This window comes from Pelodiscus sinensis, unplaced genomic scaffold (genome assembly GCF_049634645.1).
Source record: "Pelodiscus sinensis isolate JC-2024 unplaced genomic scaffold, ASM4963464v1 ctg34, whole genome shotgun sequence".
Lineage (NCBI taxonomy): Eukaryota > Metazoa > Chordata > Testudines > Trionychidae > Pelodiscus > Pelodiscus sinensis.
Window position 1 is genome coordinate 5,399,245 of NW_027465849.1, and position 15,755 is coordinate 5,414,999.

A 15,755-nucleotide genomic window follows, 5' to 3' on the forward strand; every position below is an offset into this window, starting at 1 on the left:
CTCGCCACGGCAGGGAAATGGTTAACAGAGATCTGCCCAAGTAATCGGGGCAGGAGACTTACACCCCACGCTGCAGTGGAAGGTACAACCCCCCTCCTCCGGACCCCTGCCAATACGACCTGGAGGCAGGGCTGGATTACCCAATAAACAGACTAAGCATATGCTTAGGGCACCAGCAAAGCAAGGGCACCAACAAAAAAATGAGATTTTACGGTACAGTATTGTTTTTATTTTGAATTACATATGGGGGGAGGCACCAGAATCTTTTCAGTGCTTAGGGCCTCTAGAGATCTTAATCCGGCCCTGCCTGGAGGGGAGATTCCTTCTCCACCCCACACATCAAGAGTTCGACCCTGAGCACACGAGCGAGTCAGAGCCCTGGACCTCCCTGACCCATGTCCCATCTCTCACGTTTCAATGGAGGGCGAGAAAAAGAGTATCTCCCAGAATGCAGTGCGAGGGGAAAACCCCTTCCTGACCCTGTGGCCCGGAAGATGTGCTTTAGGAACCAGACGTGTGCTGTGACGAGAACCGTCTTCGACTCTAACCACTAGACACCACTTCTCTCCCAGAACTGGGAGCAACACAAACCGAAAGCAACACAACTTTTTCCTGGGGAAACATTTGCCTGAAGACAGTGGCAGAAATGGGGGGGAGGGGAGTAGCCAGGTACTCAGTGCTCTAACCACTAGCCCAGACCATCTCAAGAAGAAGCCGATCTCTGTTAAACGTGCCGTCATTGACACAGGGGCAAAATGCTCCCATTGCGAAGCAGACAGACGTGGAATTAACCTCTAGGACCAGCGCTGAACAGATGATGCCCTGCAGGGCTGGGGGAGGGGGAGGGGCAGAACAAGTGCAAGCCTTTTTCTTCCCTGCTTTGAAGGAGAAATATTATTTTACAAAGAATTAAACAAAAAAAATATAATAATAATAAAATAGCTGCGGCACCATGCTGCAGCCGAGATGGCATTTATAATCGCTCCCTCTGTTATCTGTATGAATTTACTTGTAACTAACAAACACAGAGCTCCCTTGACAGACACGCCGAACAATGCAAACTCCGCTAATTGCCGCAATTTTCTCTGTCATTTTCTTTAATTCCTTCATTTCGCCTCTCTTGAAATAACCCCGCAGGTCAGACCGAATGCTCCTATAATTAAAAGCATTTAATGTAGGAATTAGAAAGCTGCTAGGCAGGGAGAGGGAGGGAAGGGGGGGCATACATATATGAAAAATACCTTCTTTTTTTTTTTAAATACTTCGAAAGTTGCCAACTCTTAAAGTAACAAAGCACCAAAATAAGAGCCCTTGCTATTTGTCTCGGATTCCATGGCTCCTTGGTCTGTTAAAGGGAAAGGACTGGTTCAGAGGAAGGAGAGGGGAGCTAAAATCTTATTCTAAGTTTCTAGCATCCACTTCTGTTCAGCACAAATGTTAAGCTATAGAAGAGAGTACTGGGTAGTGGTTAGAGCAGGAGGCTTCCTGGTCCTAGGATGAATTGGGGAGGTAATGCTAGGTTTTGGCTTATGGCGCTGGGAGGGAAGTAGCGTCTAGAGGTTAAAGCCGAGGGCTGGGGGGCATTCAGAACTCCTTAGGACTATTTGGTGGTTCAGGGAGAATATGGGGTCTAGAGGTTAGTGCAGGGCGGGGGTGAGGAACCCAAGATTGCTGGGTTCTGTGTGCAGCCCTGCCCTTGGCTTGCTCTGTGACGTTCAACAAGTCACAGCTCTGTGCCTCAGTTTCCCCAGTGGCAACAGGCATTGAGCAAATGTTTGCAACCGTCTTTAGAAGCTGTCTCACTGTAACACACCCGTCTGCGGCAGCACAGAATCCTAGAATCCTAGAACTGGAAGGAACCTCAAGAGGTCATTGAATCCAGTCTTAGTAGCACCAAGCACCATCTAGAATAGCTCATCCCTGATAGATTCCTATCTAACCTGCTCGTAAATATTTCCAGTGATGGAGAGTCCACAACCTCCCCAGGCAATTTATTCCCGTGTTTAACCACCCTGACAGGTAACAAGTTTTTCCTAATGTCCAACCTCAACCTCCCTTGCTGCAGTTTAAGCCCATTGCTTCTTGTCCTATCCTCAGAGGCCAAGGAGAACAATTTTTCTCCCTCCTCCTCATGACACCCTTTTAGATACCTGAAAACTGCTACCATGTCCCCTCTCAATCTTCTCTTCTCTTTTCTAAACCAAACAAGCCCAATTTCTTCAGTCTTCCCTCATCGCTCATGTTCTCTAGACCTTTAATCGTTCTTGTTGCTCTTCTCTTGACCTTCTCCAATCTCTCCACCTCTTTCTTGAAATGTGGTGCCCAGAACTGGACACAAGACTCCAACTGAGGCCTAATCAGCGCAGAGTAGAGCGGAAGAACGACTCCTCGTGTCTTGCTCGCAACACTCCTGTTAATGCAGCCCAGCATCATGTTTGCTTTTTGTGCAACAGTGTCACATAGAATCATAGAATCATAGAATAATAGGACTGGAAGGGACCTCGAGAGGTCATCGAGTCCAGCCCCCCGCCCTCAAGGCAGGATCAAGCTCCGTCTACACCATCCCTGACAGATGACTATCTAACCTGTTCTTAAATATCTCCAGAGAGGGAGATTCCACCACCTCCCTTGGCAATTCATTCCAATATTTGACCACCCTGACAGTTAGGAATTTTTTCCTAATGTCCAATCTAAACCTCCCCTGCTGCACTTTAAGCCCATTACTCCTTGTCCTGTCCTCAGAAACCAAGAGGAACAAATTTTCGCCTTCCTCCTTGTGACACCTCTTGGAACATTGACTCATGTTTAACTTGTGGTCCATTATGATCCCTAGATCCCTTTCTACAGGACTCCTTCCTAGAGAGTTGCTTCCCATTCTGTATGAGTTCCTTCCTAAGTGGAGCACTTTGCATTTGTCCTTATTCAGCTTCATCCTATTTACCGAAGAGCATTTTGAATGATGAGCTGATCCTCCAAAGCCCTGGCCACCTCTCCCAGCTTGGTATCATCTCTAGACTTAATAATCGTACTCTCTATGCCGTCATCTAAATCACTGATGAAGATATTGAACAGAACCGGTCCCAAAACAGACCCCTGGAGAACCCCACTTGTTATGCCCTTTCAGCAGGATTGTGAACTGTTAATAATTACTCTCTGAGAATGGTTATCCAGCCGGTTACTCACCCACCTTATAGTAGCCCCACCTACATTGTATTTCCCTAGTTTCTTGATAAGGTCATGCGAGACCATATCAAAAGCCTTACTAAAGTCTAGGTATACCACGGCCACACTTCCCCCTTATCCACAAGGCTTGATATCCTATCAAAGAAAGCTTACCTTATTACCTTATTATTACCTTATTATCTTCCAGATGTTGGAGATGGATTGCTTAATTACTTGCTACATTATCTTCCCTGGCACAGAAGATAAACTGATTGGTCTGTTGTTTCCTGGGTTGTTCTTATTTCTCTTTCTATAGCTAGGCACTAAATTTGCCCTTTTCCAGTCTTCTGGTATCTCTCCCGACTTTCATGGCTTTTCAAAGACGATAGCTAAAGGCTCAGATACCTCCGCTAACAGCTCCTTGAGTATTCTAGGAGGCATTTCATCAGGCCCTGGTGACTTGCAGACATCTAACTTTTCTAAGTATTTTGTATCTTGTTCTTTTTTTATTTTAACGCCTAAACCTACCCCATTTCTACTACCACTCACTATGTTAAGCATCCCGTCATCATCTATCTTCTTGACAAAAGCCGAAACAAAGAAGTCGTTAAGCACCTCTGCCATTTCCACGTTTCCTGCTATTGTTTCTCCCTCTTCACTGAGCAATGGGGCATCTTACCAGGAGAGAGCACTTACAGATCAGACTAGACGGAGGTCTCTTGGGCTCTGGGCGTTACCACATAATTTAGGAGCTAAGCGTCTGAGACATCACCATGCCAGGGACACTTCCATATGATCACATCAGCCTGTAGGTCCCCCTTATTACGTGTATTACGGTAGCACCTAGAGCCCCACCCTCAACAGACAGGCTCTGCCCCAAAGAGCTCACATTATGGTCTGAAAGGCGCAATAGACACAGGGGAGGACAACTGAGGCACAGAGCAGAGAAGTGACTTGCCCGGGATCAGTGGAACAGAACGCAGATCTGCTGGTTTTTAAATCATGTCCCCCCTATGACAGGCCCAAGGCCACAGAGGGAGGCTGTAGCAGAGACAACACCTGAACCCCAGTGCCTTAAATAGCAGCCCCCCCATTCCTACCCAGCATTGCTCTCCCCACCCACTTCCCACACTGCTCTAACCACTCAGTCCCACTCCCCTACTCACAAAGCCCTCTCCTCTGAGCTGGCCCGGCCCGTTTCCCCATTGCCAGTTCTAATGTCTGCCCAACCTGTGGCTGCCCAGGAAGGCAGGCAAGCGCACGGCCAGTTCCCGGAGGTCTCCGAAACTCAGCCCAGGGCTTGCGCCCGACAGCCCAGGCCCTGCCAGAGCCGGGGGTCTTGTCTGTGCTGGCCACCACCTCTGAGCACCAGAGCAGAGAGGCCGGCAGGAGGGGAGCGGCTGGCAGCCCTGGAAAATGGGTACCCCAGCCACAGGTGCATGGCAGCAGGGCACCTTCCCCCATGGCGGTCTTGTTCCGTGGCCCTTCCAGCCCGTGGCCTCCCCGCCGATGGTGTCTGGGCGGCAGCAGAGTCCGGCCAGTAGCTATTTGCAGCAGAACAGCCTGGCTGACGTCCACCCGCCACATGCCAGCTCCAGGGCCCTGCACTGCCAAGCGCCAGCCTTTTAATTCTGGGCAGCTCCCACGCCAGGCCCTGCAGCCTTCTGAGCAGGCAGGTTTCACTGCCTTTGCACCCTCCCCGCTTCCCTGGTGACCGCCCCCGCACTTAGCCAGGCCCTGATTTCTAGCCACCGCTGGGGCACGACCCACTCTGGTATCCGCGCCCCTAGGATGATTCCTTGCACCAGTGTGCAAGGCGAGTGTGAAACGCACGGGGCGGGGGGAGGAGGCTGGCACTGGTGAACCAAAGGGAGGGCGGCCGGCTTGCACAACCACTCAGCGCTGGTGAAGAGGGAGCTACAGGCGACTGCAGGAGGGGATGTTGAGGGAGTGTGGGGCTCGGATCCAGAGTGTCCCCCAGCTGGGGGTTCTCAGGAGGGGGTCCTAGGAGGGCTCAGAGTCACTGAGAGCCTGCCCTTGTGTGAGGCCTTGGGGTTACCCCTCCGAGACAGTACATCTGGAACCGTTCCTCCAGCAGCGTGAGCCAGACACCAGCCCGTCCACCCCCTGCGCTCTGGGCTCTTCGGGCTGCCCCCTGGGAAGTTAAGGCAGGGCCACCTCCCCTTGCCAAAGGCACGTTCTTCATCTCCATGGCCCTCCATTCCAGCCAGCAGCGCTGGGGTTAATTCCCTCCGCTGGCTGCACAGCGCACAGACAGCCCGGCCTAGCCAGGGGGAAGCAAGCTAACGAGGCCGCGATCCAACCCCGATTTCTGCCCTCGGCTGCGCAAGGATCGGAACGGCTGCCCCGCCGGCGAACGCGCGGCTTAATCTCCGAGTTGCCTTTAAAAAGCCCCCTCTCGCTGCATGCAGAATTCATGCCAAGTTTCATGCCGTGGCTGGGGCAGGAGAACGAGAGTGGAGCCGCCGTCAGGTCTGAGCTGGGGCATGTCCCATCTTTGTCTGATCAGGCACTGCCCCTCAGCTCCACAACGGCATAGATTTGGAGGTAGCATGGCCTTGTGGTTAGAGCAGGGGCAGGCATATCAGGGCTCCTGGGTTCTATTCCTGGCCCTAACAAGGGAGTGGTGTCTAGCGGTTAGAGATGGTAGAAGGGCAGGCCCAGTGTCAAGGCAGTGCAGAATGGGGCAGGATTCCTGTGTTCTATCCCAGCTCTCGGAAAGGAATAGTGGGTAGAGCAGAGGCACCGGGAATCCAGGCTGCATGGGTTTTATTCCTCGCTCTTCTGCTAGCTCAGTGTAGTCTTAGGCAAAGGACAGAACAACAGTGAAATCACAGCACTGCTTCTCTGTGCCTCAGTTTCCCCCTCTCACCATTGCCGCTGTCGTGAGGCCGGAAGGACAGGCAAGAAACACCGGCTGTCCAACCAATCGGTGGAGCAATGCAACATTTTAGCTGCCACCAAAAGGATACCCAACTTATTCTATCCACATAGGCGTGGGACAGGGAGCGGTGCCCTCTGAGGTCTACCACCATAACACAAATCACAAGGGTTTAGCGGAGGGTCGCTCCAAGGAGACGTTCCACTTGCTGGAAGGAATGTGCCAGACTGATCCCCCCCAAGCCCAGGGATCATAGTGGGCTTTTTAGCTCCCGGGGCGTTCAGAAAAAAATCATTTCTGGGCGAAGAAAACATTCTGTTCCACTTGAAACAAAACACTTAGTTACACACAAACAAGCACGCTGGAAAGACATTCCCAAACAAAAAGTCACTTTGAACCGAAAAGCCAAAACTTTTTCTCCCCCTTGTTTTTGGAAGACTTGTCAACACAGTGCCTTTGTCGACACCGACCCACCTTTGCCACGTTCCGGTGTCGCCAAATCTGAGGTTCTGACGAAAGAAATTCAGGCCACTCTCGATGCTGGCCTAGACAAAGACGGTCCCGCACAGACGATGCCACGGTAAGTACGTCGACTTCAGCGACGCTATTTGCATCGGTGAAGCGATGTCGATTAGATCGACGGTGGGGGCGGGAGAGCTCCCACTTATGCAGGTGTTCCCGCATCCAGCCCATATCTGGGAGTTGAGCTAGCAGAGCAGAGCTTTGGAAAATAAAAAGATACCAAGACCAAGGGAGATTTTCTCTAAGGGGAAGTGATTAGGTTCCCTCTTTGAGTTTTTCCTCCCCTGACACGGAACTCAGGGCTTTGGCTTCAAAGTTTGTTTGCTTGGCTCCTCCTAGTCCCACCCTCAAGGCAACCAGAAGAGACCACATGTAACTGCCACCATGTGGATTTGAACCTGGGACCTCAGTATAGGAGCCTCTGAGCTATAAGCCAGCTGCCTCCTAGTGCACGCTGTAGAGGTCTCTTGGGCTTATCTGTTGCTGTGGTCTAAGAGCCACTGCATGGGTCAGTGAACCACAGTAAGTGTGTGGGTTACACACGCGTCTATGTGTGCGTGTGCTCAGTGTGCTCTCTCCCCAAACAGAGATTCTCTTTAAAAGGCTTCTTGCTTCCTTCCTCCCCCTCCGCAAGCAGAGCCCTTCCTTTTCAAGCCAGCACTGCTGAATAATTGAGCAGTATATTCTACTTGGCATGAAAGAGGCAGGGCTTAGTTCATGCTGCCTGTGTTCCTACAAGATCTCCGGGGGCAGCGACACCCCTCCTCCCTGCCTTGACCCCACTGTGAAGCGGGAAGTGGACATGTCTGACTCTTGGACATTGTCCGGCTGTCCCGCCACACCTTGGGATGCTGACCAGGCTGGCGGGCCAGTGAGATGGGCAGAGGCAGACGGAAGCTTGTGCTTAGAAAATGAATCCCACACCAGGTCTGGTTACTGACTCTGCAGCTCTCCTGGTCTGAATCATGATATTGGTGCGGGGGGCGGCTTCTTTATCCGCCCCCAGCTGCAGGATCCTTCGATTCCCGGAGAATCAGAGCTTGTGCTTAAAGAGCCGCATGGCGGCTTGGGCCAGGGCTTTTTGTTACATTGTGTGTCTGTCCAGCACCCCGCACAGGGAAGCCCCAGTCTATGACTGCAGCCCCTGGGTGCTACCGTAATACACCTAATAGAAATAAAATGTACAGCACCTAGCACAATGGTACCCAGGGCCAGGACTGCGGCACCCAACTACTACCATAATACACCTATTAGGAATAAATTATAAAGTGTCTTCTAGCAGAATGGGGACCTGGGCCACAACTGCAGCCCCTAGGTGCTACCGTAATACACCTAATAGAAATAAAATGTACAGCACCTAGCACAATGGGGCTCTGATTTATGACGGCAGCCCCAGAGTGCTACCGTAATACACCCAATAGAAACAACATGCACAGCACTTAGCACAAGGAAACCATGACTGCAGCACCTAACTCCGACCACAATACACCTATTAGCAATAAATTATAAAGGGCCTGCTAGCAGAATGGGGACCTAGGCCATGACAGAGGCTCCCAAGTACTACCATAATACTCCTAATATCTGGGAAAACGTTCTGCACCTAGCATAATGGGGGCTTAGTTCATGATTGGAGCACACCTAGGTGCTACCGTAAGCCACCTAATAGCAACAAACATGTACAGGCCAGTGTAACAGCATCTTGGTCTTTGACTTCAGTCTCTTGGTGCTACCGTAATATATCTAATAGCAATAAAATATAAAGTGCCTTCTAGCACAAGGGATCCTGGGCCATGTGTTCCCATAATACACCTAGTAATAACAAAAATGTACAGCACCTGGTACAGTGCCGAGGGCTCCTACATGCTACCACAATACAAATGCATACTAATAACACCTCCAATGAACTAATAAGAGCTTGGAACAGGTAGCAGGCAGCAAGGGTACCCCTACCTCTTCATGTTGCTACTGCAATGTGGCCAGATAAACTTTCCACTGCCTACCCCAGCTCCTGTGTGTCTTTGACTGAAAGCCCTTCTGCACAGGGTCTGTCCTTTGGGACCTGGGACCCCGTAACACAGATGACACCCCTTAGATCTTATATCACACTTTTTGCCAGCAGATTTCAAAGCCCTTTGCAAAGGAGGCCATTAGCATCACCCCCATTTTATAGACAGGGAAACTGAGGACAGAGCAGTAAAGTGAGTTGCCCAAGGACAGCTGCTCAGTGGCAGAGTCCGAAATAAACTCCAGGCCTCCCAACCCTGAATTCCCCAGCTGGGGCATCAATAATTGGTCCCTGGCCTGGGCTGCTCACAAAACAGGTCACTTCTGCAAAGCAGGGTTCAGTGCTGGTTAAAAAAAAGCAGCTAGATCTGTCCTTGCTGGGCATCCTCCAGGTGAGGTCTGAGCCCTAGGACCTGTACCTGGAAAGCAGAGCCTCTGAAAAGGACAAGCAATGATCATGAGCTCCCAAGTGTGAGGCTGGGGGCAAAAAGGCCTAAGGGGACGCTTGGACGTCGGAACAGATGGGGGGGAGCAGGAAGGTGACTCTCCCTCTGTCTATCCCATTGGTAGGACGGATGCTGGGATCTAGGTCTGGTGTCTGTGCTTTTAAAAGGCCGTGGGAGTGACGGAGCTCAACTCAACAAGCAGCTTCAAAGGCGACTTGTTTACTTTGTCCCGGAGCCTTCCTGGGGAACAAACCCCGGGGCCTCCCGGGATCCGTACGCTAGCACGGAAAAGCAGCGCGGGAACCAACGGCCAGAAGCTAAAGCCCGGCACGTGCAAACTGGAAAAATGACACCCAGTTTTGAGAGAGGCGATTACTCAGAGGAGCACGCTCCCAAGGGAAGTGTGTGTGTGTGTGTGTGGGGGGGTGTTTCCGTCTCTCCATGGCTCCAGATCCAGACTGGCCGCTTTGTAGGATCATGGTTCAGTCGGACATGAGTTACCGGCTCCCTGCAAAGGCCACTGGGTGAAACATTGGGGTGCGTTCTGCAGGAGCTCAGCCCAGGCTGCCTGCCTGAAAATGGGCACAGCCCCTGGACGGAGCCAGCAGCTGGGAAAAGCCTTTGATGTCGCTGGGATTTGGATACGGCCGGCCGGGCTGCAGGGTGAGAGCGCAGGCCCAGCGCCGTGCCCCTTGGATTCCGGGTTATGTCTGGCTAAGGAGCTGCAGCTGGCCTGCTTACCCAGCTGTGTACCGCACATGGCTGGGATCTGGCTGGCCCAGCAGCCCGACAGTGAGGGACGAGCAGACCCCCGCACCAGCGGGCTGCTCCCAGCTGCGATAGCTCCTGCCCCTCCATTTTCCCAGCCCTGCTCGCACCCGGGACGCAGCCTTAGCCCATCATGACGCCACGTACCGCGGTTCTGACCCCCAGCTCCAATTCCTGGCTTCGGCTCTGACCCCTGACTCCTTGTTCCTGACTCTAGCTGCAACCCTGGCTCCAGCACCTGCCTACAAAGTCCTGCTGTCAGTAGGCAGGCTGCCACCGGCTCCAACCACTAGGCGTGACCACCCGTGACCTGGTCCTTAACTAGGGCTATCAACTTTCTCATTGCCCACAAGCCCCTCACCCCAATCCTGAGCCTGCCCCTTTCCTGAGGCCACACCCATGCCCCGCCCCTTCTGTGAAGCCCCGCCTCCACTCACTCCATTCCCCCCTCTCTCCATTGCTCCCCCAGACTCACTCACTTTTACTGAGGGAGGCAGGGGGTGACTTGCAGGAGAGGACACCAGGCTGGGCAGAGGGGGTTAGAGTGTGGGGGGGACTCAGGGATGGGGCAGGAGGTTGGGGCCCAGGATGGGGGTGGGGCTGGAGAGGAGGAGGTTGGGGGAGGGGGGCTCAGGGCTGAGGCAGGGACAGGTGTTGGGGGGCAGGCCCGAGTGTGCGCTCTGGGAGGGAGTTTGGGAGTGGGAGGGGATTCCAAGCTGGGGCGGGAGGTTGCGATGTGGGAGCGGGTTTGGGGTGCAGGCTCCAGGCAGCGCGTACCTCAGGGAATGGCCAGGAAGCAGCTGGCATGTCTCTCCGGCTTGGCGGGAGGGGGTGGGGGGCAGCCAGAGGGCTCTGTGTGCTGCCTGCACCTGTAGGCACCATCCTCGCAGCTCCCATTGGCCACAGTTCCAGCAAATGGGAGCTGCAGAGCCGGTGCTTGGGGCGGGGCAGACACACCCTCACACCTGGGTGCTGGGTGCTGGATGCCGGCTGCTTCTGGGAGCCACGCAGAACCAGGGCAGGCCTTGGTCCCCACTGCACCGCTGGCTGGACTTTCAAAGGCCTGGTCAACTCTGCTGCCCGGTTTCCCCAGGGTCCCTGTTTGACCACGTGATCTGGCCGAAAACCGAAGGCCTGGCAGCCCCGCCCTGAGCAGTCTCTCTGCTGGTGCTACCAGACCAGAGGGCTGTGGTGGCAGATTTCACAGTCCTGCGGCAACCTCCCCCTCAGATTCACTTCACGCCGCCATGAAAACCGTCGCCGCTCCCAGCAACAGCCCGGGCCCCTCCCCATCCCGCTGCTGAGGTCCTGAGCCAGCCAGCCCCCTATTCAGGGAGCAGCTGCTGTTCGGAGGAGGAGCCGCGGCTGCCGAACAATGCGGGATATTTTTATCCCGTGAATGCGTCGATCCGCTCAGCCAGCCGTGCATTCAGCGTACGCGGCTCACGCCTCCCGGCCCCGCAGGCCAGGCCAGCAAAACTGCCTCGCGCAAACTCAGCCGGGCGAGTTGGCCAAGGAACCCGATCGCACAGGCCACAAGCACCTGACTGTGGCGGAGGCTTGAGCTGAGCCGACGAAGGCAGACGGCCAGGAGACGGCTGGTCAAAAGCAGGCTGGAAACGGAGGTGCCAGCTTGGAACGGGGTGGAGGGGGAATCACTGCCCAACATGCCCCGGGGTGGGGCAGGGGATGCTCCATCACCCGGTGTCTTTCCTCTGGGATCAGAGGGTGCTTGCTAAAGGGAGCTGTGCTAGCTCCACCACAAGATATGGGCTGGCAGTGGCAGGGGCAGCCTGTCCATATAGGTGAAGGAGGCAGTCGCCTCGGGCGCCAAGTTAAATGAGGTGCAATGGGGCACTGAATGGTGGTGCAATATCATTGAGGGGTTTGGAGGTGGGGGTGCTGATTGCATGGTTTGCCTAAGGTGCCGGTTGCTGGCAGCTAGTCTAGGGCTGCTTCTGGGGAGTGGGGGGACTATGTCCTCCAATTGATCCCTTAGAATCATAGGATCCTAGGGCCGGAAGACACCTCAGGAGTCATCGAGTGCAGTCCCCTGCCCAAGGCAGGACCAACCCAACTCAATCAACCCAGCCAGGGCTTTGTCAAGCCGAGACTTAAACACCTCTAGGGATGGAGATTCCACCCCCTCCCTAGGGAACCCAGCCCAGCGCTTCCCCACCCTCCTAGGGAAAGAGTTTTTCCTAATCTCCAACCTAGACCTCCCCCACTGTAACTTGAGACCATTAACTTGAGACCTTCTGCCTTACACTGTGATGATCTAGGGTGATTGGTACATACGCTGGGGGTGAGTAAGGCCCGTCATGCCTTAGAATCTCTCCTGCTTTGCCAAGATATTATCCGTCCCCAGGGTTTACAGCAAGCCCAACGCAGGGCCTTGACTCCAAACTCTCTGCCGCCGTTGGCCTGGCTCTGCTTGCAGCAGAGGCCATCTGTTCACCAAGCTCATAGACTTTAAGGTCAGAAGGGACCATTATGATCATCTAGTCTGACCCCCTGCACAGTGCAGGCCACAGAATCTCATCCACCCCTTCCTAGAATAATCCTCTCGCCTATATCTCAGATATTGAAGCCTTTACATACTTTGAAGGCCCCAAGATGCAGAGAATCCTCCAGCTGTGATCTGTGCCCCATGCTACAGAGGAAGGCGAAAAACCTCCAGGGTCTCTGCCAATCTACCCTGGAGGAAAATTCCTTCCCGACCCCAGATATGGCGATCAGCTAAACCCTGAGCATGTGGGCAAGACTCCCAGCCAGACACCCAGAAAGCTCCTGTGTCCCAACCCCCTTCCGAGGGTGGACAATCCAGGTACCAGCTCTCCACCCTGCCCCACCCATGGTGTCCATCCTGTGACACCAGCTCTCGTGAGCTGCTGCAGCCCGCTTGCCCCGGTGCCCTGCCCTCGGACGCCACTCATCCGTCGTACGGTGATGTTGGCAAGTGCTTAGCGGGGCGTACACTTGCCAACCCTCCCAGACGGCCCCAGGATCTCCTGAACGGGACCCCAGCCCCCGGTGGGCAGGGAGAGCGATCCTGGAGAGTGCAAGAGGAGGTGTTAAGAAATGACACGAGGACCTGTTGGGAAAAAATCTCCGGGAACAGCTTCCATCCAAGCTGGCAACCCCAGCGGGGAGGCAGCCAAGGGAAAGCCCCACGGTTCTGCAGGAGAGGGGCGGCAGAAACTAACTTGCCTTTCCAAGTGACTTAACCCCAGCACCTCGATACGGCCCTAGGGGGTACTGTGCCAGCAGGCGCCGCGCATGTAGGGGGCGCTCTCTCCCCTCAGTCCGAGCTGGCCCCAATGCTCAAGGGAGCCAGTAGGGGGCGCTCTCTCCCCTCAGTCCGAGCTGGCCCCAATGCTCAAGGGAGCCAGTAGGGGGCGCTCTCTCCCCTCAGTCTGAGCTGGCCCCAATGCCCTAGGGCAGCACATGGGAGACAATAGGGGGCGCTCTCTCCTCTCAGGCCGAGCTGGCCCCAATGCCCTAGGGAGCCAGTAGGGGGTGTTCTCTCCCCTCAGTCCGAGCTGGCCCCAATGTCCTAGGGCAGCACTAGGGAGCCCGTAGGGGGCGCTCTCTCCCCTCAGTCTGAGCTGGCCCCAATGCCCTAGGGAGCCAGTAGGGGGCGTTCTCTCCCCTCAGTCCGAGCTGGCCCCAATGTCCTAGGGCAGCACTAGGGAGCCAGTAGGGGACGCTCTGTCCTCTCAGTCCGAGCTGGCCCCAATGCCCTAGGGCAGCACATGGGAGACAGTAGGGGGCGCTCTCTCCCCTCAGTCCGAGCTGGCCCCAATGTCCTAGGGCAGCACTAGGGAGCCAGTAGGGGGCGCTCTCTCCTCTCAGTCCTAGCTGGCCCCAGTGTCCCAGGGCAGCACATGGCAAGCCAGTAGGGGGCACTCTCCACTGGCTGCCAGTGCTGACGGCAATAGCTGGGGGGTGGGTAGCCGGACAGGCTGCCTTTGGGAGCAAGTATAAAGCCAAGACCCAGGCTCCATTTTCAAGAACCCCAGGATCAGGGCCGAAGTGCAGTTCTGTCTCCCTGCCCCTCTCCCAGGCGGCGGTCTCGGCCCAGAGCCACGTCATGGTCTTTTCCTGGGAAACGGGGACCGGGTGGCTCCGAGCATGCAGAGCCATTCACCTCGAGAGGCCCAGTTCCCCAGCGCCGCTCACGGTCTGCAACTGGCGCAAGCCGTCCCGGCTGCCAGTCCTCCCTGCCCCAGCCCTTAAACACCCCTTCCCACCCCTCCCCACGCTGGGTGCTTCTCAGTGGCATGGGAATGTTTTAAAGAGGGGGGGTGCTGACATTTCTCTCCCCCAGATGAGGCCGGGAGCAAAGACCTGGCATGCAGGGACATGGGGCTGGCTGTAGATCTGCCAGCATGTGGGGCCAAAGCAGAGCCTCTGCGATGCACAGGGCCAGCCACTGGGACCTCCGGCCTGGAGCCAGCAGCAGAGACCCCGGTGCGTGGGAGGCAGCCGGGACTCTGGGAACCAGGCGGGGAGCTGTGGCACCCCTAAATCCCTCCCCACCCACCCCCCTGACAGCTACACTAGTTAGAGTGACACAAAGTTCACGTGAACAATCTTGGAAGAGCTTTTAATTAACTCTCCTGCCCCAGGGCCTACACCAACCTCTCCCAGAGACCAGGGGGAGAGACCTAAGGTAAGTCACAAATCCCAAAGCCAGAAGGGACAGCTGGGATCATGTAACACAGGGTAGGGAACCAAACATGTTCTTTAATAAACAGCCCCCTCTGGATTTAACGCCCCCAGGGAGGGAGACTCCCCCTCGACTGTGGGGCGGGGTTACATTTTTATCAGTGAGCGTACTTAAACCAGGGGGGGGGGGGGGGGGGGAATGGAGAAAGGATTCTCAAGCCATGGCAAGTTTTAATTCAGGGCGGGATGTTTTCCTAGAGGATCTGCTTTAGGAATCACGGCAGGGAAAGTCTCTGGCCTGGAGTATCCAGGTGATCAGACCAGAAGATCACGGTTTCCCTTCCAGCCTTGGAATCTAGGCATCTAGGAACATGCCGTCTGCTTATCCAAAATTCGTAGTTGAGGTTGTGGGGTTTGTTCCCTTTCCTCGGAAGCGCCCGGTGCAAGCCACTGTTGGAGACGGGCTCCCAGCGTTGATGAGCCTCAGCTCACTAGCTGAGCGCTTGCAGTGCCCACAGCATGTGGTGCACATCTGCACATACCTTGGTGCGCATCACAAAATTTATTCCACACACAGATGGAAAAATTAGAGGGACTGCTGGCTCTGATCCAGCTTGGCAGTTGGCGTGTTCCTACCCCAGCACACACAAAAAGCGCCGCAGCTCGCAGAGGTAAACTGCCTTAAAATCCTGCTCCCAAACGCTTGGCAAAGAGCAGCAACGAGAGTGAGCTGAGTTATCAGCTGTTCTGGCTCCTGAGGTGCCGGCAGGAACCTGCACCCGGTAATAGGAGCCAAGCCCATCACTGAAGATCGGCAGAAGGATGATTACAGCTGGCTGTCCCCCACGGGCCTTCTCCCTGGCCAGCGCCTGTCATCCGCGCTGGGCTGATCACCGAGACTGGGGTTTACCGGCGATGCTGAAAAACCAAACCAAAGCAAAAGCAACACACAAGGAGCAAAACCTTTTTGGGTCGAAAAGACAATTGTTCGACATTTTCAGATCATTAAAAAAAAATAAAGGTCGTTTCGGGTCAAATGAAACAGCCTGACCGTTTTTAGAAACGTTTTTATTGGCTAAGATGGTGAAAGTGCAGCAGGTTGGATTTGTCAGCTGTTGCTTTGGGGTCTGTTTCAGCTGAAACAATTTGGCGAAAGGGACAGGAATTCACGTCCCGGTCTGGTTTTGCAGAATGTGCCTTTTTTCCCCTGAAAAGAGGTTTGATTGACATATCCCCTTGCCACCTGCCCCCTCCCCCCCGAGATCTACCGAGACCAGTGT

General features: G+C 54.7%; 1 protein-coding gene across 2 annotated transcripts in view; it reads right to left on the bottom strand.

Annotated features, from left to right (window-relative positions):
- Nucleotides 1-15,755, bottom strand: part of NPAS1 (neuronal PAS domain protein 1) — a 118,248-nt gene that overhangs the window by 66,296 nt on the left and 36,197 nt on the right. Inside the window, exon 1 of one of the 2 annotated variants that reach the window (XM_075915361.1) lies at nt 6,539-6,847. The exons of the other annotated variant lie outside the window; for it this stretch is intronic. The gene's annotated coding sequence lies outside the window, so the exon portion shown is untranslated. Of the gene's footprint in view, nt 1-6,538; nt 6,848-15,755 lie in introns of those variants that run through there. 2 annotated transcript variants of the gene reach the window in all.